Source organism: Octodon degus, unplaced genomic scaffold (genome assembly GCF_000260255.1).
Source record: "Octodon degus isolate 3935 unplaced genomic scaffold, OctDeg1.0 scaffold00250, whole genome shotgun sequence".
Classification (NCBI taxonomy): domain Eukaryota; kingdom Metazoa; phylum Chordata; class Mammalia; order Rodentia; family Octodontidae; genus Octodon; species Octodon degus.
In genome coordinates, this window is record NW_004524826.1 from 1146981 (window position 1) to 1171106 (window position 24126).

General features: G+C 49.2%; 1 protein-coding gene and 1 non-coding gene across 2 annotated transcripts in view; one reads left to right on the forward strand and one right to left on the reverse strand.

Moving 5' to 3' along the window:
* The window catches only part of Rcsd1 (RCSD domain containing 1), a 61808-nt gene that overhangs the window by 4117 nt on the left and 33565 nt on the right, over positions 1–24126 (forward strand). The window lies entirely within an intron of this gene.
* Positions 19919–19989, reverse strand: Trnag-ccc. Its single transcript has one exon. It is a non-coding gene; the product is annotated as a tRNA-Gly (tRNA).

Genomic DNA, 24126 nt, shown 5'->3' on the forward strand with positions numbered 1-24126 from the left:
GAACCGCGGTCCCTGTGCTTTGCTGAGCTTGTTCCACGTAGGTGCTTTAGACCACTGAGCCATCTCTCCAGCCCCAAAGGTTTTTTTTTTGTTTGTTTGTTTGTTTGTTTGTTTTTTCCAAAGGACTTTTTTTGGTCTTATTTTCACTATTTTCTTTTTTTGGTACCGGGAATTGAACTCGGGGCCTCGCGCTTGCTAGGCAGGCACTGCGCCACTGAGCCACATCCCCGGCCCGGCTTCCACCTTTTGGGCCTCACTAGCAATTTGGGGTGTGGTAGGAGGGTAAGTGCATATAACATGCCAGATCTTGTTTAATGGTTACTTTAAAAAAGAGGGAGAGAGATGAGATTGACAAATACAGCAAATGCTTAAATTTTAAAATTTATTACAATGAAAAACATGTTGCCGTTGATCACCCTCCAAACTCCCCCACTCATGTTGAATACACCTCATCATTCTTGCCACTTTCTGAAGCTGTTCTGAGAGCGTCTTGCATGTGTTCCGTTGTCCTGTTGTGGCTACATTGATGTCTTAAACTTGTTCAAAACTTTTCTGGATCATTTTGACTTTGGGGAAGAGCCAGCTGTCACGTGGTACCAGATCCAGTGAGCTAGATGAACACACACACATGGTGATGAGCTTACAAGCCTGCCTTCCATTAGACGGCGCTCGGCAGCAGCATTCCCCATCTATTTGGACTGTACCATATACAGGGCTTTCCTGTCTTGTCATCCTCACTGACTATCAGTAGTGGTAAGGATGTGTGTGTGTGTGTATTTGTGAGTTATGTTTTCACACATAGCTTTGTACCTCATTAAACATTTCTACTACATTTTTTTAAAATGCTGGAAGATAGGAGACTCCACATCTTAATAAAAAGATCATTTTGCCTTGTCCCTGTGAAGCACTGGTAGAACCCTGACAGCCCTTGCTGATTTTTGACCCACCTCTCCCTGAGCTACAGTCATCTATCTGCTGGTTGGAGCTGGTTGGTCACAGATAGGGATTGCCTGGGCCTTGGAAGCTGGCTTAGTGAGGAACTCGTGAGTATGCCCAGGTACCCCACAGGCCCCTCCGCTCCCCTATGTCTTGCCTTGAGTAGATGGCTTCCATCTGTTGGGCCTTGGTGACAAGTTGGGGTGTGGCAAGAGGGTAAGTGCACATTCCTGGAAAGGAGTCGGGTTTCCAGCCCCAGCCATAGAGTGGTGCTCCCAGCCAGGAGGCCAGACAGAGCATGGCACTTGCAGCTCGTGGGAAATCCGACCACTGGCGGCTCAGTAGCCGGTAATCTTATCGGGGCACAGGAGAAAGCATTTCGGTTGCAGAGAAATCTGAAGGCAGCCCTGCCTTCTTTGGGGATAATATTTGAGGCTTGCAGAGCCTGCCTGACCACCATTGCTTAACTCATTGGATTGGAGAAGTACAGAGGTCTGGGTGGAATAAGACCATGCAGGGGAGCAGACCGATGCCAAGGTGTGCTGGCCAGGAAGGGGTGCCCTGGCTGGACAGGGGTGCCTTTGGGGCTCTGGAAAGCCAGCAGCTCTCAGTTTTCCTCCTTTGGGTGGGTAGCTCAGTGTGTGACCTCAGCAGTCACTCAGAGAGATGGCTCTCATGTTATCAGAGTTTCATCACAAAAGCAATATACTCCTCGTGTTCCACCTCTGAGATGTCACATGGACACTTTCATCTCTTGAATCATGTAGTGGTACAGTAACACCACTGTGCTCTACCACGCAGCTTCGCTGCCAGCACCATAATGAGCTGCCCCAGAGCCCTGTGCAAGCACGTCTCTTTGGTGTCCACCTGAGCCGGACCAAAGCGGATGTTGCCCTTTTCCTTTGGTCTCAAAGCAGCAAGCTTCCCATTTGTTTCCTTTGGGGCATTCTGAATAGCTGTCTCTTGGGAACTGTGGTGACTGACTGACTGCTAAGTGAATCCTGTACAAGCTATGCATTGGGTCATATCCTGTTCTAGAGAAAGTGCCCCCGCCACTGCCATTCCAAGTTGTCACTCCCTAGTTGGACACACAGAGCCTGGCCTCTGGAAGAGACCCCTCGAGATGCCACTAATGTTCAACCTTACTGGGTAGTGAAGGAGCCCATGCTCAGAGGGGGTGCTGAGAAGTTCTGGACATTGAGGTGACATTCTTCCAAGCTAAGAAATAAGGTCCACATCAAAGATGGCCCGCCTGTGCTTTGGGTGTGTTTGCAGGATGCGGATATGCAGTCTTACTGGTGACAGCTGCAACTCTTCTCTGGGCTGGGTCATCTATAATCATTGGTGGCAATGCACGGGTGTCACACACTAGCTCTGTTGTTGAGAGAGGATCTCACTTTGTAGTTCAGGCTGCCCTTAAACACATCATATAGGCAAGGCTGGCCTCGAACTCAAGAAATCCTCTTTTCTCAGCCTTCCAGGTGCTTGGATTACTTAACAGCCATGCACCACCTACTGGATACTAGCTTTTTATTTAGGATTAACCAACATATACTGATCCCCTCCTGCTTGCAGGCACTAAATGGATGCTATTTTTTAATAGCCATAGATGAGTTTATCACCTGGTTGGCCCTGGAGAACTCCAAGCCTAGGAGGGGCAGCACACACTTTCAGAGCAGAAGGAGGAGAGGAATTACATGCAACCAGGGGTTCAGAGAGCACTTCCTCTCAGATGATTTCTGAGTTGAGTGTTAAAGAATGAGTAACTAACTATGTGCAGAAGATCGGGAAGAGCATTTCTGATCAGAGGAAATGACAAGAACAGAGCAACTGGTGCAAGAAGCTGCATGGGATGTTTGGGAACTCCAAGGCTTATTCCTGGAGGGTAGAGTAAGATGAGCTCTTGCAGGGTAGAGGCCTGGTTGGGGGATACACAGAAATGTAAGGTGCCATTCCTGCCATAGAAGGAGCTCTCTTCTATTAGGGGAAATGAGATACACACAAATGCCTCGGTGTAAAAAATACGAGATGTTATCTTGATCAGCCCTGAGGTGTGTGGGAGTTCAGTCAGCCTCTTCTTTAACTGAAGAAAGATAACTCACGTGTTTCTATAGCTGGGGATACCTCTGTAAAGGGGGACGTGAAGCCAGCTGAGCACACTGCAGCCTGTGTGTGTCTCCACCCAAAGGTACATGCTGAGGATACTGACTTGAAATAGCTCTCAGTCCCTGGAGTTCCCTTGGGCGAGGTCTCCAAAAGTAGCCCTCAAGGCCCTCTGATAGACTCTGGGGAGAGGCCTCAGAGACTGAAGCTTGCACACACTGATCTGCTTTCCCACTTACCATCCACCTGTGGCCCCTCGTTGGACACAGTGCCCAAGCAGTCTGCAAAGCCAGCACAGCTCCCTTTCGCCCAGAGGAGGAGCCAGGTGGCCACAGGAGCAACAGCGCCCACAGGCACCAGCCCCACCCACACTGGCAAGAGAAAGGAGAAGCTGAACTATTGCACAACCAACCCAGGTGCTCACCCTAGAGGACACAAAGAATTTCCTTCCTGAGGTGCACCCCCAAAAGCGACTGCCTCGTCTGGGCTTCCCTGCTGCACCTGGCCCCGTAGCTCACTCCGTCTGCAAACTAGGTGGACATGGTTCCCACCCTGCTGGACAACCCCCTTACCTCAGCCTTCTCAGATGTGTTCCCAGGCCTCAGGTCCCTGGCTTGTCAAGCTTTTGAGATATGTTTTGATGGATAGTGGGAAATTCAGTCCTGAGCAGCCATACCAATGGCAGTGTGGGAGAGACCTAAAAAGCCTGCTGTCATCATAGCAATTACCACCATTTATTGAATGCCTACCATATACAGATGTTTTGCACAAATGTGTCTTTTTTTTCAGTCCTCTTGAAATCCTGTCTCATGTGTTTTATAGATAAGGAGGCAAAGGCCAGCCAAATAGCTCAGAGGATTAAAACGCCTGCTTAGGCAGACGCAGCAGCCAGGATTTGATCCCCAGCATTCGGTGCCGGCCCCACCCACGGGGCGTGCTGAGAAAGTGATGGAGACTGAGTGTGGTGGCACGCACCTGCAATCCCAGATCTTGAGAGGCTGAACACAAGCGGATCATTACTAGTCCAATCTACATAGTGAGACCTTGTAGACTCTGTACTAAAATACAAAAATAAATAAGGAGGCAGAAGCTTTAAGATGTTTAGTTCGCTCAGATCTGGAAGGTGATTACCAGAAGAGCCACGTGTGACACACATGTACTCCCACTGGGTGGGTTCTTTGGGCCCTTGTTTCTCTTGTTGCAGAAAAACGCTGGCTCACCCCTGCCCTTGTGGGTGAGTGGGGAAGCCACAGGCCTCCAGCCTGGCCCACCTTCCTCCAGCTTGCATCAGGTCACGGTGCCTAGCAGAGGCCCTGTGCCCAAGAGTGGAGCGGTGAAGGTCTGGCTTAGATGACTGAGCCTGCGTCCACCTGTCCCAAGAGACTTCTGAAAGGCTGCATTGTGTCTCTGCGGGGAGCTGGTACCAATACTAAGCCAATAAGGAAGTGAGTTTTTCCAAAATTAATGTTCAGGGTGTAAGAGTTTTGAGAGCAAGAAGGAATTAGCACTTTCTCGCCTCCTCCACCTTGATCTCTCAAATGAGGGTATTGAACAAAATTTTCCAGCCTTGAAGTCACTTAGTGGCCATATGGCAAGATCGGGAGGGGGGGGGCTCCAAAAGCCTCCTATGTGCAAGGTGATTGCTTCACCCACTGAGGTGCTCCTAGCTAAATGTGCCATTAGGAGGTGACACCTATACAGAGGAGCCCGTCGAGGTGGGCATGATGCGGGAGAGTCCGTCTCCACCCCACCCGTCCCTCTGCTTTCTGGCCACCATGACCTGAACAGCTGTGCATCTTCTGTGCCTGTAAACATGACTTTGCTGTCTTGGAGCCAGTCAACCATGGCCTGTAACTGGGAGCCAAAATAAACCCTTCTTCCTTGAATTGAAAACTCAGGACCACCACACAGGTCTGCCAGCCGTGCTCTGGAGGGCTGCTGACCATCTGTGAACATCGGCTCCTGTTACTGTGTTACTTGCCCAGCGCCGGTGCTGTCCTCTTCTGGCTCTCTGAAGTCCTGGAAGTTGAGTGTCCTAGGTTTCCCTACCAAGCGTCACTCTCTGGGGTAGGGAGGCTAAAAGATGGCACATTTATTATCATTGTTTCAGCAAGGGTCAGGGGACCCAGAGTCAGGTCTGGGCCAGCCTTTCAGGTGCAGCACTATACCCCGTCCTGACCGCCTTTTCACTATGTCCTCAAAGATTTTCTTGGGGAGCCCCTGGGCCTTGGATGCCTAGTCATGCCGGAGTCCCTGGTGAAGACCTGACCTTGAGGGATGGGCTGGGGAAGAGGGATGGTTCTGCAGCGTGGGACCTTCCGAGATGCCTGCTGCTCCAGGTTGTATCAAATGCCGCCAGACTGCCCAGGTATAAAGCCAGTAGGGGTGGCAGGAGCATGAGTTTGTCAGGGCCACCCTAGCAAATGATCACAAACTGGGTACAATGGAAATTTAGAATAACAGAAATTTATTGTCTCACAGAGGCCAGAAGATAGAAATCATAGTGTCTGCAGGAGCCCACTCCCCACAGAATCCATCTGAGAATGCATCTAGCATCTTTTAGCTCCTGGTTCTTTGTCTTACGGCCACATGTCCCCAACTTTTACCTTATCTTCTCTGTGTAGCTCTAATGGGGACACCATTGGACTAGGACCCTCACTGATAATTCAGAAGGGTTCCCTCACCTTGAAATCCTCAACTACATCTACAAAGACCCTTTTTTCCACGGTGGCATTCACAGGATCCAGGATTAGGAAGTGGTCATATCTTTTGGAGGATTTTCCACTCACCCTTTCACAGCAGGAAACTTGCTATCTGTTGAAAGCTGGAAGACTCAGCTTCGCAGCATCAATCCTTGATTGCTGTTAGGCTATGTTGTAAACATCTCCTTACGTAGCCCCTCTTTTGGGGTGAATCATGGGTGGATATTCATTGCTACCTCCTTGAGACTCATTTCTTACCTCTTGTCCCATCTATATCCTCTTGTCCTCTACACCCATAAAGGTATAGTGGGGTGCCAGCTACAGTTTTCTGTTCAGAGAGCTCCAGGACAGAGGGAAGTTTCCTCGGGTGCTAGACAGCATTTCCCTGGAGCAATGATCAGTTCTCCCAGATCTGGGGCCTTTCCAAGGAGATAGCTACCCTGTTAGCGGGGTGAGGAGAGAGCTGCTCCAGATTATCTGGTGGTGACACATGCTTGTGACCCAGCACTCTGGGAAACCCAGCCAGCAGGATTAAAAGTTCAGGCTCAGCCTGGGCAACTGGTCACTTACTGAGATAAGACCCTGTCTTAAAATAAAAAAGAAAGACTGGAGTTGCAGGTCAGTGGGAAGGCCCTGGGTTCAATCCTCAGTACTGGAAGAAAAAGAAAAAAGATTTTTTTAGGATCACCCGCACCTTTATAAGAGGTCCTGGCTAGCAAGATTATAAAATAACATTTTGTGTGATCATGTTCTATGTTCTGTTCTCAAATTTTCATTCATTCATTCATTCATTCATTCATTCATTTTTTCATTCTTTTATTTGAAGACATGTACTGAGAAGTTACAAAGTAAGAATAAGACAATACTTGTGCTTAGTCGAGTTGGATGGGGCAGGGAGATGAGAGAACAAGTCTTCTGCAAAGACTGGGAGTAACTTGTTTTGTGAGTAAGTCACAAGACGGGATGATGTTGCCTTAACACCACAGTTTTAGTGACTGAAAACAGCAGTCATGCTACGTGTCTGTTGGCTGGGGACTCTGCTCTGTGTCATTGCTGTCCTTCTTCTGAGAGCCATGCTGATAAGAGTCTCATGGGATGGGGCTGGCGAGATGGCTCAGTGGTCTAAAGCACCTACTTGGAACAAGCTTGGCAAAGCACAGGGACCCAGTTCAATCCCCCAGCACCACATGCCAGCCAGCCCCGCACCCTGGTGGGCTGAGCTGCCCCCCCCACACTCTAAATAAATAAATGTTTAAAAAAAAAAAAGAGTCTCATGGGAAGGAAAGTTAAAATGCTTTCTCTTGGAAGGGTCAGAAGTCACTACCCAGCTCCGCTCGACCACAGGGCACAGCAAGGACAGTGCTTTCATGGACTCAAGTGGTGAGAGCTAGAAATAAAGCATCAGCAGGTGTGGTGGCCCGTGCCGGTGACCCAGCACTCAGGAGGCTGAGGCAGGAGGATTGTTGTGAGTTGAGGCCAGACTAAACTACAACTCAAGGGCAGCCTAAATTGCATAGTGAGACCTTGTGTCAAAAAGACAGGAAAAAAAAAAAAAGGTTATGATCGTTGTTAGTGCCTGGCAGAGTCTTCACAGAGCAGATGATTTATTTCCAAGTGGGGTCTGGAATTTGGGCTGTGTCTTTCGGGCCCACAGAGGTGGGAAGGCTGGGAAGGAAGCACTGATCTGTACCATACAGACTTGCTCCCTGGAGAGTCCTGCAGGCCTTGTGGCAGGAGGTGTCCTTCCTGATTGAAATAAAAGCCACGTCGCCTGCATGAAGGATGTTTCCAGTGATACCAGCTGCACTTCATGCTTTGGGATTGAGTTTGAGAGGCAGGTAGAGCTGAAGGGGACGTCAGGGGATGCATATGTATCCATTTCTACAGGAAAACATATTAGAGAAATTTAAACGCAAGTCACTAGATGCAGCCGTTCGGATGATTTCTTAAGCACCTGAGTCGTAGAACAGCCAGTTCCACAAGCCAGGCCGTGGGGAGGTGGTGTTTTGCACTGATGGGTTTGCAAGTCCCTTTGCTTATTGCTATGCCAGCAAGCCTGATGGATTTTAAAGCATTCCCCCATATGGACAAGAAAGCTGCTCCTTTTTCCTCTGTGCTCACATCATACCACCACCGTCTTTTCCCACAAGCCTTGTGCGTACGGAGTGATCAATTTTTGAATACAGTAGAATCTGCAGTGGCGGTCAAAGGCTGTGATGGTAACAGGCAGCCTGCTAGCCTCCGTGCTCTCTGTTGGATCATGGGGCTTGTGCTGGGCCAACTGGGATACTGTGCAAGAGAAAGACCAGGAGTTTCATTCAGATCAGGCATCGGTTACTAGCCTTATGGCCTGGTCAGTTCCTCCATCTATGAAATGCACACCTGCTTTGCCTACCCCCGGGCTATCCTGAAAGGAAGCGGGACCCAGTGCATCCAGTAAGTAAGATAATGTATGATGCCATCCTGAAGGGTTAAATGGCCCACAAATTCATGGTGGCGGTGTTGATGCTTATTAGCCTGGGACTTGAAATTTGTAACGATCTTGAGTATGTCTTCTAGTGCAGGACCACAAAAGGCCAAAAAGGTGACATTGGTGATGAGGAGTAGAGCCGTGGGACAGTGAGGCTTCCAATATAGGGCAAGAGACTTCTTATGGCATAAAAGAGGCTCTGATCTGGGTGGTGGTAACTTTCTAAAGCACTCCCCCGTATCTCCTTGAAATTATAAGCTTGAAAAAGTTCTGTAGAGGTTGTAGTATTCTACGATATGTCCATTCACTCTTGTGGGATACAGCCTTCATATTGTCACGTGGAGGGACAGTGTTAAGGGTTCAGGCCTGAGAGCCAGGTGACCAGGTTCAGGTCCTGACTTTGCTGTTTGCTAGCTTGTGGCCTCCCTGTGCATTGGTTTCCCATCTGTAAAGTGGAAATAATAATAGCACTTAACTCGAAGGGCTGCATGGGCATTGAGTGAGTTGGTGCTTGTGCACAGCGCCTTGGATGGTCCCTGGCATGTATTAGCATGTGCAAGTGAATCTGTGGAGTTCATAACCATTTGGGAGAGAGCAGTCTCCCATGCATTGGTGCAGGTCTGATGAGGACGCAAGAGGACATCTGAAGTCCCCTCCAGTCCTGGGGACTGGCAGAGCGGTGGTCAGCACGTGATGCACACAGTCCTCTGCAGGCAGAGCTTTCTAGACTTCTTCAGCAGCCTGGGCCTTGGGGACACACAGGACAGAAGTCCAGACTGAACGGGGAGGTTGGAGGCCTTGGGCCTAAACCTCAGGTTCTCAAGGCAGCCACCGCCAGCAGGCGGAAGAGAGGCCTGCTGGCTGCTGAATGCATGTCAAAGAAAGGGTAGGAAGGAGAAGAAGCCTAAGCATGTTTTATGCACTCATCCTGGAAAAGGGGTGGAATAAAGAGTAGGCACTGGGAGAGGGAGTAGTTTCCCCAGTGGAGGCCTGAAGCTGCAGGGTCTCACACCCCACAATTTGATACCTTTTCCATCTTGGCTAAACACGGTACACATGGGGGCCAGAACTTTTATTTGGGAAGCGAGGTTTACAAGGAATCGAACTCAGGACTTCATGCTTGCCAGGCAGTTGCTGCTGCACCATGGAGCTGAATCCCCAGACCTGGCCATAGCTTATAGTTCGAAGCACAACAGTAAAACTAGCAAGCATTACTTTTCCTTCTTCAGAATTTCATGGAAAGAAGATTCATTCTTGTGATCAATCTTAGAGACCTCAGAATTTGGTTTATTTCTTAATTGAGAATTTCCACTTTCTCACTCAAAGCATTTTGTGGCTTCTCTCTGGCATCGCTGAATTGCCAGAGTTGCCACTCCTGAGCTTGGGGGCTGTGGCCAAGTAAAGTCGGGATTGCTTGAACACGAGCAGTAGTATCAGCCTTGGATCCGATAGCTGCTAAGTGACCAGCAGACAGGTAGTGTATCCAGCATGAGACAAGGGACAAAGCACGGATTCATGTGCTGAGCAGGAAGGAGCAGACGCAGGAGATCTAGGACCCGTGAGAAAGGAGTGCAGTTTAAAACTTACAAGTTGTTTATTTGTGGGATTTTCCACCTACTCCTTTCAGACTGTGCATGATGACAGTAACTGAAGTGCAGAAGCTGACCAGGGAGAGGGACAGCTGTAGAGCTGCTGTCCCTCTCCTCCTGTGCTCCTCTTGCGCATGTCCTCACCTGTCACGGCTGCACTGAAGGCATGCTAGTTGCTATGTCAGGTGGGGATGGGGCATGGTACAGATAGCTAAGAACATTGCCCTTCAAACCAGAGCCCAGGCTGGGGAGATGGCTCACTAGAATAAGTGCTTGCCTGGCAAGCACAAGGGCCTGAGTTCAATCCCTGGCTCTGCCAAACCAGAGACCAGCCCGTTGGCCGCCAACCCGAATCTTCTAGCTGTATTTAAAGAGTGCCTTCAAATACCAAGCAAGGGCCGACCAAAGAGCTCAGCCAATGAAAGAGCCTACCAGCAGGCTCAGAGGCCTGGGATTTGAACCACAGGCTTGCGGGGCTGGCCCCGCCCTGGGGGCACTTGCTGAGACCTGGCATGGTGGCGCGCCTGTAATCTCAGCTCTTGGGAGGCTGCAAACAGGCAGATCATTACGAGTCCGACCTAATAGTGAGACCCTGAACACCCTGTAGACCCTTTCTCCAGTAGTCTCATTACATGTTTTTTTTCACAACAAATTCCAAGTAGGCTGAGGTCTAGGCCTAAGTATTCTCATTAAGCACCCTAGGTCTTTCCTGAAGAAAGTCTCCAGTGGCAGCCCACAGAGCTGTCATGGGCCCTGACATGTTAAATGCTTTTGTTAATGACTCGAATGAAAACGTAGAAAGAATCCAGATGACCCGCAACTGGGATAGTTAATATGATACATGACATATTCGAGTTCCAAATGATTTATGTAGGATGGAAAACCAGGCCAAAACCAACATAATGAAATTAAACAGGGATGAATGTGAAGCCCTCTGCTTAGCTTTAGGAAAACTTCCTGCACCAGTATAGGACAGACCTGGCTTGGGGTGTGCATGCATTTGTTCAATCGTTCCAGGAATATTTGGGGGGACTGGTTGCATGAAAAATGCTGTCTGGGTCCTCAAAGAAACTGAAATATAAATACAAGCTTTCAGCAAGCTGAAGGTTAAGCGGTGCTGGTGGAAGTCATGTGTCACCGGATAAATAGAACGAGGTGCAGTGTGCAGAAGTGCCTCGCGGGCTGCAAGACCAAGGGCCGCAGGGCTTCATGGAGAGGGATCTCCACCTGTGGGGAGGGGGTTGCTCGATGACAGGGGTGTCAAAATGGGCTCCAAAACTAGGAAGACTGTATAATTTTTTTTACATATTTTAGTACAAGGTCTCAACTACAAAGATCAGACTCATAGAGATCCTCCTGTTTTCAGCCTCACAAGGGCTGGGATTACAGGTGTGTGCCACCATGCCCAATCTCAGTCACTGTCTCAGTGTGCTCTGGGGGAGGGGCCAGCAAGGCGGCACGCTGGGGATCGAACCCCAGTCTCTGTGCCTGCCTAAGCTGGAGCTTTAATCTGCTGAGCTAGCCCGCAAGACTTTTTATGAACAGATGAAGGGACCAAGGAGGGGTAGTAATGACTAGAAAGAGGGTCTCAAGTGTGGAGTGTGTGTCCCCACCATGCTAGATAGTGCCAGGAGACAGAGTTGAAGGTGGGTGTGCACAGACCCGGAAGACACAGAGTCTGTGAGGGGGTTCCAGGAATAGAGCTCACAAGAGCTCTGGGCAGGTGGACAGAGGGGAGAGGCTGAGGTCTGGCCAGGGGCTAAGTGCCTGGGAGTGGCAAATTGAGGGAGAATTCTGAGGATTTGGTGTTTGGTTGGAGTGTTGCATAGGAAAGAGGTTAAAGAGCTGGGTATGTGGAGAATTTGTAGATGTGGAATCAGGTGAGGCTTGGTTTCCATGGAATCGGTGGAAGATCCCCTTTGGAAATTTAATTGAGAGCTGGAAGTTAGAGGGGTGGTGCGAAAGAAGTTTCCAGAAGCTGGGCAGAGAGCGGTGCCTACAGAGTAGAGCAGGCTGAGGCCCTGGCATTGGAGACGCCAGCAGACTGAGGCGGAAGGATGGGCCAGGTGCTTCCTTCATCACTGTTCCCATGACAAAGGGCTGGGGCTTTTAGCTGACCATAAACTAAGGGTTTCCCTTTGTGGTGCTGGGGATGGAGCTGTAACTCCAGCCCAATAATTTTCTTTTTAAAAGAAAAAGGAAAGAGGGAGAGGGAGGAAGAGAGGGCGAGGAAGACAGAGGAAATGGAAAAGGAAAAAAAAGAGAGAGAGAGAGAAAGAGTGAGAGTGAGAGCTCAATTGCAGGCTTTCTTTCTACCCCCAAATGCAGACCTAGCTTCCTATCCCCCAGCACCACCTGAAAGGCCTCAGAACGCCCCTTGGCATGACCTCCCCTCCTTTTGCGCTCTCACTGCAGAAGGGAGGCCTCCAGGAAACGGGATCCTCAGAATCCCTGGCTGTGACCTGGAAGCCCAGAGCGTGGAGAGTGGGCAGAGGGAATTAGCCCTCCATTAGGCAAAAGTCTTTAAGTGCTTTTAGTGGCAATCAGGCTGCGGTCCCATGGCGGGTATTTTATAACCCACAGCTACACACTGGGAAGGTCTGAATGAGTCATGTCCTTGTTATTTTTAAAATAATTGCAAGGGGCTGGGGAGATGGCTCAGTAGAGTAAGCGCTTCCCTGACAAGCACAAGGGCCTGAGTTCAATCCCCGGTTCCGCAAAAAAAAAAAAAGAGAGAGAGAGAGAGAAAGAATAAAATAATGGTAAGACTACAGTCAGTAGATATCCTTCTAGAAACCCCTTGGATTTTTGAGTTCAGCGTGATGTCTCCAGTTTCTAGTCTTTATCTTACTCTATTATTAAGCTAATATCTTAAGGTAAAAATTTAAAAATTCATCCTGAGGCAACAGCTGTTTTTTATCTTTATTTTATTGTATTTTTTTTCTTGTTTTTTTGGTGTGGAGGATTGAAACCTGGGCCCTTGAGCATGCTAAGCACAGCCTCACCATTGAGCTACAACCCCAGCTGTTCTTGTTTCCTTGCTCCCTTCTGAGCCTCCAAGTTAGCCCTTCTTATCTCACAAAGTAATAAGAGGAGAAGGCAGGCATGGTGGCATGTGCTTTCATCCCAGGACTCTCAAGGTCGAGTTAGGAGGATAGAAAGTTCAAACCCGCCAAGAAATTCAGCATTTTAGACTGTGTAATGTGCACAGCTGGAATCCCCGCACTTGGGAGAGTGAACGGGAAGACTGCTAGTTCAAGGCCAGCCTGTGCTATGTGCTGAGACCCTGCCTCAAAAATGCCACATTCCAGGGGCTGGGGAGATGGCTCAGTAGAATAAGCGCTTCTCTGGCAAGCACAAGGGCGTAAATTCAATCCCTAGTTCCGCAAAAAAAAAAAAAAAAAAGCACATACCTGTAAGGTTTACCTGTAAGGTACATGACTTTTTCTTTGAGACAGGGTTTTGCTATGCAGTTCAGGCTGACCTTGAACTCACAGAGACCCTCCTGCCTCCATGCCTATGGCCACACCAGACTTTCCGCCATTTTCAAGGAGATAGTGGTTTCCAAACACAGACATTCCTGTGTTGGAATGACTAAATTGCACACGACATATACCTAACGATTTGGATTAAACTGAATTCCTTGTGAAAAAAAAAAGCCACACACACAAAAATATTTAGTGACTTAGACCCTGCAGAAAAGGGACAAAGAGGGGGTCTGGCCCTAGCTCAGTCCTTTAAGTGGCTGCTTCCACAAAGCTGTCAGCCTCAGGTTGCTGGAGTTCGAACCTCACAACTCTCCCGCTGGCCAAAAGCGCCCTGAAGGCATTCGAGGAACAAAAAAAAAAAAAAAAAGAAAAGGGACAAAGACAATTCCACCAAATATAACTACTGCCAACTTTACTCATTTTGACCCTGAATATAATTCTTTCATAGTTGCAACCAATAAGTACACAATCGTGCACTCTGTCTTTTCACTTACTGTTATTTCCAAGACAGTATCTTTTTTCTACATAGTCATATTTTCATTTTAAATGTCTCTATGGTATTTTATTGTACAAATATACCATAACTTATTTAATCATTTTCCTGTTTTAGGTCATGACATTTGCTTCTCTTCCCTCCTTATTATAGACAACTTAGCTATAAACAGTACATCTCTTCTTTTGAATGATTTCTTTGGAAATAATTCCCAGGAGTAAAATTATTAGGTCAAAGGATATGGATATGTCTTTGGCTTTCTATGAGTATTTCCATATTTTCCACCAGGGGTCAACCTGTTGGCTGCCCGCCTTTCTTTCCTTCCTCCCTCCCTCCCTTGTTCCTTCTCTTGCTTCCTTCCCTCCTTTCCTCCCTCCCTCAGTCCCTCCCTCCACAGGGCTCACACTATAGGCTCTGCACAGATTGCAGGCTCAGCAGATAGCACCGAGAGGGACTGTGAGGTAAGAGGAACAGTGAAGTCTAGTACAGTTTAGAGCCCTTTTCTGAGCATTGCTGCCTGTGAGTCCCATGGTCTCCTCTCCCTCAGCAGAGAGGGGAGAGGAAGAAGGGGATGTGGACACCCTGAGAAATGGAGCAGGGGTGCTACTGCAGATGGGGGGAATTTCACCAGGGGGAGAAGTACCCAGGAGCCCAGAGACACAGGATCCTTGCCCCAGCCAGGCTGGAGCAAATCTTGAGAGCCTAGGCTGACCTCTAAGGAAGGACAGGCTGTCTTCTGGAAAATTCCTCTCATCCAGCATAAACTGGCCTGAGCTTGCAGGAGAGACAGCCCCCAGCTCATCACACATTATGGGTGCATATTTAATGAGCACCCACCATGTCAGGCTTTCTACCTGAGTATAGAACCCTACAGGGAATAAACTGCCTGTTCAGGGTGCTTGGAGTCTAGGGAGAGTTGGGAAGGTAGAGGTGCTTACTGCCGCTTCGTCAGGGTTCTCACAGAACCTAGCGCAGGACTCAGGACTGTGTTCTGCTGGTTGCCCTGCCCCCAGTGGGGGCTCCCTAAAGAGGTGATAGAGCTGAGCTCTGAGCCTGAACTTGAAGGACGTGTGGGAGGCAGAGAGTTGACAGGTGAAGAGAAGGATGTTCTGTGTGGACGGTGGAGGGTGTATGTGAAATGTGACCACATTTAGTGGGGAGACCCCGGCAGACTTCCAGAGCAGCTCTGGGGCTTGATGTGGGAGGAGCCGGGATTTCCACTAAGAGAGCACATTATAGGTGAAGTCTAGTTTCAAGAGGGAGCCCCCAGGGCCGGCGCGCAAGCTGCATCTGTACAGCCAGCACCCTGCCCTCGCATCAGACGCTTACCGCTGCTGAGGCCATCATTGGGCATAAAAGTCTCCAAAACCACCTCCTGGTGTCTGGTCGTTTTGTCCTCAGACCAGAGGGAGGCTGGGAGCTACAGTTCCCTGATCAGACTCAGCACTTAGGAAGTTCATTCGGGCTGTCGCTCTGCCAGTGGACTGCAGGTGGAAGGCAGCAGAGACCTTTGGGAAGCTGCTCAGTCTTGCAGACGAAGGCCAGGGGAGCCGCGCCTGTGCAGGACCCCCGGGAGAGGAGACGGGGTTTGAGAGGAGGACCTAGAACTTGTGGGGTGGGGCAGTAGTTCCCAGGGGCCTGAGCTGAGGGGGTGCCCCGGTGCACCCTGAACATTTAAGGGGCAGAGAGCTGAGGACTGGGTTTCATGTGCCACAGTATGAAGCAGCTGGCCTATGCCTTCTAGGCACCTGGGATGGTGTGTTGTGAGTTTTGAGTGCTGGGAGCAGATTGAGCCTTAAAGCCTAGCTGAAAGCCAGGCATGGGGTGGTGTGTTCCTGTGATCCTAGCACTCCAGAAAACTGAGATGGGGGGGATCTCGAGTTCAGGCCCAACCTGGGCCACTTAGGGATTAGTGAGACTCTGTTTCCAAATAAAACTAGTGTGTGTGGTGTTGGGGGCAGGGCTGGGGAGATGGAAAGCCCTGGGTTCAATACCCTACTGAGAAGAGAAAAAAAAAAGTCTAGCTGAAGAAAGCTAGACATAGTGGCAAGTAGGATCTAAGGCACCAGACCAGATTCCATCACTATGTTGCTGTGAGCTCTTAAATCAACACTGTAAGATTTAGGGCCCCACAGGGGTGATAATTCCAGGGGGGATTAAATGAGGCGACATAGTCAAATCAGCAACTGAAAAGAAGCACATATGACCCCACAGATGCAAGGTGTTGTCACCACCTTGCTTTGGAAGATGCAGGGAGAGCTCTGGAAAGAAGCTGGCCCCTGAGACGAGCAGGTGCCGAGGAGCCTGGGGGTGCATGTGTTGGGGCGGGCCGGCTACCTAAGCTTGTGCTCTGCTTTCTCCTCCCCTGTGGCTTCCCTTTGAAGCTCCAAGCAGCTGTTAAATGAGAGGCCAGGCTGAGCCTCACCCAGTGCACCGGCTCAGCAGCAGAGGCTGTCTGACTCTACCAGCCAGGTGGACAGGACTTCCCGATGATCTGGTGTCTGGCCCAGGGGCTGGGGAGAGAACCGCGAAGGGTTGTTGCCCATGTGTTGGGCCACAGGCGTGCTCAGCTATAGCCAAGACAACGACCAGGAGTTACAGAGACGCCGCTCTGTCCAGGAAAGGACTTTGAGATTTAGGGAAAAGAAGTCTGGTTAAGGGCAGGGCGAGAGGAGAAAGGGCCAGGATTCCAGGCCGACCAGTGGCTCCGCCGCTTGCACCAAGGCGCTTTAACCTGACATACTGGGAGCAAGAGTTGCACAATTGATGAGGCACAGGGAAGCCCCACGACAGCAGCATCTGCAGGGCCAGGTTTGCTAAGCTGCTGCGACAGAGCCACTGGAGGGCTGAAATATCAGCACTTGCTTTCTGCCCATTGTGGAGGCCGGAAAAGTCCAAGATCCCAGTGCCTGCGGGGCTGTTTCTCCTGCCGCCTCACTTCTTGGCTGGCACAGGACCTTGCTTTTCCTGTGTCCTCACAATCGCTTACGAAGACAGCACTCACGCGGGATGAGAAGCTCATTTTAACTTGGTGACCTCTGGGTTCAAAGACAGTAGCATTCTGTGATACTGGGAACGTGAGCTTCAACATGGGCAGTTCAGGTAACAACTGAGCCTAAAACAATCTCCCCAGCCCTGAGCCTTGCTTCCAGGGGTGTGGAGAAAGGACAGGTGCTGGAAGTCTGGAGAGGCCCAAGTCAACCTTAACTCCAGGTCCTCCCCCTCCCAGCACTGTGGACTGTGCTCCCCGCCATCCTGAGGCCCCTCCCTCCCCCCCGCCCAGCGCCCAATGTGCTGACCTCTGGGTATCTTCGTGCTGGGCCCCTTCTCAGCAGCGCTTGTGCTCCTGAGAGAGGGGACAGGGCACACTTTGGCATGGGCCAGCCCCACCCTATCTGCCTGCCCTCTGTCATCCCAGACTGGCAGAGATGGGCGGTGAGCCTCCTGCCCCAGGGGCTGCATCCCTTGCCCTCCTTGCTTCACTGGGGGTGTGGGCCCCCTGTTTTCTCTCACCTAGACAGGTTGTAGGAGGCTCTGGCTCTGTCTGTCCCCATGCTTCATTCCTCATGGGGCCACTACTCCCATCTTATCTGGGCCCAGAGAGGATTTAGTTTAAAAGGAGCTGGGCCTCTTTAAAGTTGAAACCTCCCCAGGCCAGATACTTGAGGGTATTTCCAGCATGAGGCCTAGGCCGAGATAGCAGCAGTTGTCAGCTGGAGCCAGGCCTGCTCCTCCCTAGGACTGCTGCCTCGGCAGGGACCCACTTCTCGGTGATTATCTTCTGATCCTGGGAACTGAACGGCTTCAAAGCAAGTGAACCTTCGCTGCTTTTCTGCTTTGCCCAACCTTCCAGTTCACTTCCAGCCTGTTGATACATATTTATGTGTGCTTTGTTCTCAGTGGCTGTGTGCAAAGCCCTGTGGATTGGCAGCCATTTGTTCTTACGCATATCCTAATTGCACGAGAAATGTTGGTTATTGGGGCTGGGATGTAGCTCAGTGGCACCGTGCCTGCCTGGCAAGCACAAGGTCCTGAATTTGATTAATTTGATTCCCAGTACAAAAAAAAAAAAAAAGTTGGTTATTGGTCATTGTAATGTTGACCGTTGGTCATAATGTTTTCTTACCTTTGAGCTCTGTGACTTATTTTAAAATATAGTCTTCAGGTAGCCTTTGATTTTTCACCTCGACATGACTAACACTAATGCTAATCATGTACAGTCTGTATAAACTGCCTTTATTTTCATTTTCTTCCCTTCTTCATTTCCTTAGTGCAAAAATACAACAAAGAAATGTAACCTTTTATTCGTTAGCCTCCGAGTATTGTCTCAAAAGAAGGAAGGATTAAGCAATGCATGATGCTAACAGCAGTTTTTAAGGGAACAAATATTCCTATGACAGTAGCAGCTCTGGCTTGTTATCCGATGACACATTGACTGGTCTAACATTTTGCGATCTTGCCTTAGGCTTAGCTCGTGTTTTGCTGATGATTATCCATGTTGTGTGTCTTTCCAAACAATCATTTTGGTTGCTCTTTTCTCCCCTGACTTCAGAAGTTATCTCTTTTCATTTCTTCCAGTGCTAGCTGGGATTGTACATGCATAAACACATGAGATTCGCCTTTGAAAGAATCTACCCTGGAAACCTCAGCTTCCACCACATCTTCCTTAAAGGAAGGTGTGCACAGAGCCAAGACGCACAGGAGTACAATGTCTTCCCAAGGCCAGAGAGACTTACAGAGGGGAGAGAGCACCTGGAGTGGGCCCGCCAGGTTCAGAAGCCCGGCTCAGCACAGCTCAGGGCCTGGAGCAAGAAGTCCCTTAGCTGTAGGTCCGTTATCCATAACAGAGTGGTCGCAGCTTCCGGCCTGGCTGGTGGCTGTGAAGGTCAAATGAACTACTCAACAAGCACTAAATAGAGAACTTAGTGCCCCGGTAAATGCTCCATACATGTTGCTGCTATTATTGAGAGTGTTTTCAGGAAGGATAGAGACACAAGGGACTTAGATTCTATACAAGTTGAGGGTCACTTATCCAAAGTTCTTATGTCTAGAGCTGTTTTGATTTTGGATTTTTTTTTCCAGATTTATAAATATTCTCATACGCATATCATAAGGAGTTATCTTGGGGATGAGACTCAAGAATAAACATGAAATTCATTTGTGACTCTTAGGGAATAAACTGAAGATAACTTTATGGCTTTTTAGTGTTTCTTTATTATGACTGTGACCAGTTACGTAAAGTTAAGTGTGGAATTTTCCATTTGTGGTGTCATACTGAAGTTCAGAAAGCCTCAGATTTTGATGGCATGATGGTACACACGTGCAATCTCAGTTACTTGGGAAGCTGAGGCAGGTGGATTTCGAGTTCAAGGCCAGCCTGGGTGACTTACTGAGACTGTCTCAAAAGAGAGAGAGAGAGACAGGATCTGGGGATGTAGCTCATTGCTGCCAGGGTCCAATTCTGAATATATGAGAGATGGAGACAGAGATAGCTAGTTTCAGATTTTGGAGATTAGTTTCAAATTTCAGATGAGGGATGTTCAACTCAGAAGTTGTTTCATGCTAGATACTATGCAGTGAATAAAGCAAGTGAAGACGTGGTGAGACATTTTGGAAACATTATTTGGGCAACAGAGAGAAACAGAGACAAAGGAGCTAGTTAGATGACCATACTCTGTCCCCATATTCAAGGGAGAGAGGATGGCAGCCTAAGTGACCACGCTGAAGACAGAGTCCAGAACAGAAATCCACATGAAGGACAGAGGATGCAAGACCGAGGACAGTATCAGGGTCCGATACTCCTTCAGATCTGCTCCTGAGCCTCACTGTTACAGGAAGTCCTAATGCAGACTGTCACCTCCTTGGTCCTTAGCTCTTTGTGCTTTTGATGAAAAAATCCAGTGGAGACGCCAAGGCCATACAGAAGTCTAGGAAGAATTTATTGTAAAGTAGAAATAGCGTGACACCATCAAGCCAGAAGGTGAGCGGTGCCAGGAAGGCACCTGCCCTTGGGGCAAGTCTGGATACACTTTTTTTTTTTTTTTTTTTTTGGCGGAACCAGGGACTGAACTCAGGTCCTCGTGCTTGCCAGGGAAGCACTTATTCCACTGAGCCATCTCCCTGGCCCAAAAGACACTTGCGCCGCCCAGGAATCGAACCCGGGTAGCAAGAATGGGAATCTTGCATGATACCACTACACCAGCGGCGCTCTTTGGATACACTTTTAAGCACCCAAGAACCACTCTTGAGGTCTGACGAACTGGGGTGATTATGATGCTTATCAGTATTTTATTTAGAAGTTTCTTTGAAATTACAAAATGCCTTTCTGTTCCTCTTAGATGGTCAGTGTTTTCTCATGGGCTTTCTAAATTAGGCTCAGCCTCAGGAGGGAAGACCTTTAAAGAATGTTTCCTCCTCTGGTGTCTGGGTGTAGGCAGTGGCCCCCAGGAATGTTGTGTGGAAACAGACAGCCAGATGGCCAGATAGCAAGAGGAGCGAGCACAGTGTGTAACCTTAAGACGTCATTGTGTTCTGTGGGGCTCTTTTAGGTCTGAGACCTAACAAATGATAATAAAAGCATTATACGTGGAAGTGATTCTGTAATTAGCTGGCAATGCACGCTATTTTGGTCTCACACACACCCCTCCCTCAGGGCTGCAAACATCTTGTTATCTGCCAGACCCTGGGATCACTGTCCTCCCCAGCCACACACTTCCTGGGGTTGGGGACACTAGAGCACAGGAACCCCTTGTTTCCACAAGTGGCTGTAAGCTCCATTTTCTGTCCTTGCCCTCCCTCCTTTAAGGAAATCTCACATCTGGGAACTTGGGATCTGCTTCATGCCCTCAGGGACAGCCACCCTCAGCCATCAGGAGGAAACCTGGGCACAGTCTCCCCCATATCTGCTCCGGGAGGTGGCCTGGAAGGGGGTGGGGCTGGGCTTTACAGAGGAAATGGCTCAACCCAGATATGGCTTTGTTTGTTTTCTCTGGGAAGAATAGAGACCATTTTCTTCTCTTCTTTCATTTTGGGGATCAAGCAGATATTTTTAATTCCTCTAGTTTCCTCCTATCTACAGGTGTTTCCTACAGTGATGTGGTTGGAAAGGCCAGAGCCCATGACTTAACCTGCTTTGTTCCTGAGAGTCTCCAAATCCCTGCTCTGGCCTGTGTGTGTCATCACAGATCTGTCTGGGTTGGGGGCCCTGGATCCGCTTGCTACTCCACAGCCCAGTCCATATCCTCCCCTTACCCCACCCCAGCTATGGTGCAGGACAGGGCGCTCTCTTAATACCAGTTGCCAGGATGAGCAAGAGGTCGATTAGCAGGAGGAAGTTTAAGCTTCCAGCAGTACCGTGTGGTTGTCCAGGCCTCTACGACCTTAGCATTAAAACAGAGCCACTCGTCAGCTCCCATAAAACCGTGTTTTGTTCGTTATACATCGGGCATTTCTCCACCTCCAGCAAACAGTGTGAGCCCCGAACAAAAGTGAGGAAGCCTTTGATATGGAAAAGGCAGGATAGAGCTTTATTTTTACAAAGAAAAAAGTCAGATATAAACTAAAACTGGAGAAAACACCATATTCTCTGTCCACCCAAGAAGCCTGTGCTGGGAAATCTTTTATAAAGTGAAGAAACTGTTAGTAAAACAGTATAATCTCCCTCAGTCTGTTTATAGTCTATATGGATTTGTGGAGCATCGCGTCTCTTTGAGAAGGAATGGAACAAATATTTATGAAATAATTTTATTACACAGCTTATCTTTTAAATCCCTCTCAGCCATCCTGTCAGGCGGGTATATCTGACTCATTTTACTGATTAGGAAACTATGGTTGGGAAGCATTCACGGGTCTGTAAACTTCAGAGGGAGGCAGGATGACTCAATCCCAAATCTTTTCACCCATCTGCACTTCTGGAGACTGAGGCAGGAGGATCTCACAACTTCAAACCAAGCCTGGGCAATTTAGCGACTTAGCAAGATCCCATTCTAAAATAAAAATCACGTTGGAGATGTATCTCAGCGTGAAGACCCTGGGCTCACTCCTCAGTACTGGAAGAAAAAAAAAATGCACAGATTGTATTTAAAGTTTTCCATGTGAATGTTCTCTTGAAAAAATCAAGTCCTTTGGCGATGTTGTGGTAGGCTCAGGTTGCCTGAGCACCCACTCCTGCCTGGCCTTGGAAGACCCTGGTGGCCACAGAGCCCCGCCTGAATGGGAGAAAGGGGCCAGGAAGCAGGATCAGGATGCTTCATACATTGGGGAAGCCCCCCTCCTGCCTGCTGCGTGAGTGGGGTGGGCCGCATGCTCAGAATGGCCACCCCTGTTCAGCCTCTACAGCATCGACATAAGTAGCTTTCACCCAAGGATGCTGTGTCATTTTAAAAGCACTGTGACACCTGTTGAGCCCAGCACTACTGTGCCAGTGTGTGAGGCTGGGAGAGCCACTCTGCCCTGCAAGATGGGACTTGTGATACAGGGCTATTGCGCTCCGAGGCTGTCAGAGGGTTAAGTGACACCTGCGCCCTCCCTTGCCACAGGAAGCTTCAGTCAGCACTGCTCACACCCTCTTCCTCCTTCCCAAGCCTGCGAATACTTGACCCCTCAGGGATCGTGGTCCGTGTCTCACGCAGGATGTATGGGTATCTAGGCTGAGCTGCTGAGACCTGAACGAAATCAGAGATGTGCAGCCTGAAAGGAGTGGTGTGTGTCCCTTCCTCTTCTCCTGTACCTTGGCTTTGATATGGGGAGGTGGAGATTTCCACACAAGCCTACAGTGGTGCACACTGTGGTCACTACCTCGCAGGGGACCTCCTGACAGTCAGGGGCGAAGCTGCCTGCCAATGGGGCCCACAGGAGCACAGGGAGCCTATGAATCAGTCTGTCTCCACAGCACGGTCGCCAGCTACCTCCTGATCCCCTCTGACCTCTTTCTTTTCCCCTTTTCCTTCCTGGGGTCTCAGCTGGCCTTCAATCTGTGTTGCTTCGTGGCTTGAATCCTGCCCCTTCCAAATACAACCTGTGTATTATTGTCCTCTTCATTTGTTAAATCTGTATATATTGGAGGGTAGGTCTCATTATGTAGCCCAGGCTGGCCTCAAACTCATGGTGATTCTCCTGCCTCTGCTTCCCTAGTGTTGGGATTATAGACACACGCTGCCACCGCCACCACCACGCCTGGCTGGGTTTGCTTATATTTATTGTACCTTTGCTCCGTATTTCCCCAAGTGCCCCATCAGCCACAGGAAAGCATGCAGAGATTGTGAATTAATTTCTCTGTGAACACCATATTGCTTGACTGATTGCATTTTCTTTTTCTGGAACTTGCTCTGGTCCCCACCAAAATGAGGTTTAAGCTGGACACCTGTAGGGATAATTGAGTCTTTTAAGCTTCAGGTGCTTTCCAGTACCTGCAACTAAGCCTAGAGAAGTCCCTGCTTCACGTAAGACTGCCATGCGGTTTGTCACCCAACACGAGCCAGTTCCTGGCCATACTGAATAAATCAGTGTAGAATAGGAACAATGAATATGGGCGTTTGTTTCTTAACTTTGGATTACGAGGCCCTTCCCTTGCATAGTTTAGGCCCTGTCTTGAGTTTCCTGCAGGGATGCTAATGAACAGGTTGGCTTGCCAGGCAGCCTTGTAGGGTCTCTGCTTACAGCTGGAGCCCCCTGTGGGCCAGAGGCTCTCATTGTAAGGGCTTGGTGAAAACCTTCCCTGGAGGACTCCACTGTGGAGACCCTGCTTCCTGCAGTCCTCGCTTCCCACCCCAAGCCATGAAGTTCTCAGGGTGGCTGAGGGCTTAACCCAGGGGGTCCTCAGCATCGCAGACCATAAAACAAGTCACACAAATGAAAGCAAAATCTTCATTCCTTCTTTATGTGACTTAAGTGTCAGCTAGGTGTGGTGGTGCATGCACCCGGAAGGCACAGGGAGGAGCATTCTGAGTCCCATTTAGTGGGTAACTTAGCTACACCTGGTTTCAAAACTGAAAGATAAAAAAGAGCTGGGGATGTAGTTCCATGGGAGAGCACCCCTGGATTCAGTCCTCAGTGATACCAAAAGCAAAAACCCAAAGTGAAAGTTATTTTTGCCTCTGACAGGTAATGGCAGGGTGTGGAGTGGGTTGGAAACCCCAGCTCTTTCCCCCCTGTACCTAGCTAGGGCATGGCTCCTGATGTCTCCCAGAGGCTCATGTGGTCATAGGTGGGGCTTCTCAGAGCTGACTGGATCTAGAGTGTGTGACACTGGGATCGAGGGTGTGTAATTACTAAATTAATACATTGAAAAAAAAATTAAAGGGGCTGGAGAGATGGCTCAGTGGTCTAAAGCACCTACTTAGAACAA